This window comes from Chiroxiphia lanceolata, chromosome 2 (assembly GCF_009829145.1).
Source record: "Chiroxiphia lanceolata isolate bChiLan1 chromosome 2, bChiLan1.pri, whole genome shotgun sequence".
In the NCBI taxonomy this organism is placed as follows: domain Eukaryota; kingdom Metazoa; phylum Chordata; class Aves; order Passeriformes; family Pipridae; genus Chiroxiphia; species Chiroxiphia lanceolata.
The window spans coordinates 23,213,646-23,215,629 of NC_045638.1; the positions used below are offsets into that span (position 1 = coordinate 23,213,646).

Here is a 1,984-nt window from a genome sequence, read left to right on the forward strand (position 1 = left end):
GATGTCTTCAGGCCCCATAAACGTCCCTCCATGCCTGGAAGTGTTCCCATTCGGATTCCTGTTCCTCAGCATCTGCCTACCCACATGACTTAATTCCTTGTTTTGCATTGCTTGTGTGAGTGGTTTTTGCTTTCCCTGTTAAACTGTCTTTTCCCAACCCACAAGTTTTCTAGCTTTTATCCTTCTGATTTTCTCCCTGATCTCGCTGGTGCGGCGGTGAGCGAGCATTGCATGGAGCTTGGCTGCTACCTGGGATTAAACCATGAGACTTTGTAATTCAGTGAGTCACTTGAGATGTTACTCGTGTATACCAGAAGTCATATGATTACTAGCAATCACATAAATATTTGATAAAGTTGCTATGGTGCTGTGCATGGGTAATAGATTCTTTTTTTCCTATCTAGAGGCCTTGACAACATGTTGTTGGAAACTGTCATTTAAATTGAAATTTTATAAAGGAATATAGGAAGTCTAGTATGGCCAGTCTTCGCGAACAAAGATTTGGGAAGGGTCTTTTTACCCTTCGAGCCTGCACAGTGGATTTTTTTTTTTTTTTTTTTTTTTTTTAGGTGAGACACAGTGTGCGCTGAGCTGAGCCCACCCTTTAATCCTAAGGTTCATCTGCCGGGGCCAAGCAAGCTTGGACAGTGGCAGTGAGGTCCTCAGGACGTAGGTTTGTTTAGAGTGACCTTCTCTTAGATGGATGGCCTTACATGGCTGACGAGCTCCATCTGCCCGGGGGAGTGCCCCGACCGGGAATCGAACCCGGGCCGCGGCGGTGAAAGCGCCGCATCCTAACCACTAGACCACCAGGGGGCCCCCATAGGAAGTCTAAAAAAATTACCAAAAGACATTTCTTTCTTAGTATAGAGAAACATTCCAACTTGAGTTGCATTAACTCATTATTATGCTCATCAAGTAACTCTGTTATGAATATACAGCAATGAATTGCCGAGTTACCTCATGTAAAATTACTTCTCTAAAGTTTTGGAATTCATTCTTCAGAGCAAAGTTCTAAATCTGTAAATTTTAGTTAATTATTTTATATAAAGAATGGGTTTTTTTCCTTTAGTTTACCCATTGATCACATCTGTAGCACAGAGACACATACTTGCATGCCCTACCTGATTTCAGAGTAGACCATAGTTTTTTCCTCCACAACTACTCAACTACAACAGACCTAACAGTCATTGTAGTATACCTAAGAAGGGGAAGGAAGCATCTTTGAATTTTCTCAGACTATAGAAAAGAACACAAACAACTGAATTCAGTCTTTCTGCTTTCCCTGGCAGTTGTGAGGCTGTTTTGGCTTTGTGTCCCCAGGTCCAACCAGCATGAGTTTCCAGTAAATAATGTGCTTATTGGGAATAGTGTTTCCAATAAATATGTTCATACATATGCATGCACACAGGTCGCAAACCTACGTGTGCACACAGTCACATGGATTGGCACATATGGATGCGAGTACCTTCACACAAAGCTGAATTGCATGGACAGTCTGAGCTAGTTCCTTTTTTTCAGATGATCAGGATTGAAGTCCTGGACTAAAACATGCTCATATTTATTCACAATGTGAATAAAAAAAAGCTTTGGACACCTGGTCTCCCCCGGCAGCTACCACTCAATCTGCCCAGTTGGTGGCACCAGAGATATGTGAACCCCTGAGGTTGCAGCTCCACTCCAGCTGTTCTTGTCACACATATACAAACAGAAACAGCTGTCTCCAGGAGCTGCTCCAGACCTACAGTCTCCTCAGAAGCTGAGATTCAGGATTGCAATTCCTCAAGTAGCAGCTCTGTTCTATGGTCTCTGTAGAATCTGACTTGCATAGCCTTGGTCTCCACATCCTTTGTCTCCAGACTTCTGGTCTCCCCTTTAGCTGTAACTCTTGCGCTGGCTACTCCTACTTGAAGTTTGTTTATGCATGACATGTGCACATGCACGCAGACTGAAAATTAAGGTAACCCAAGGAAAAACACACACT

The 1,984-nt window shown here is 43.1% G+C and overlaps 1 non-coding gene across 1 annotated transcript; it reads right to left on the minus strand.

Annotated features, from left to right (window-relative positions):
* Positions 1-744: 744 nt before the first annotated feature.
* On the minus strand, positions 745-816 carry TRNAE-UUC. The gene has a single exon. It is a non-coding gene; the product is annotated as a tRNA-Glu (tRNA).
* Between the last annotated feature and the right edge of the window lie 1,168 nt (positions 817-1,984).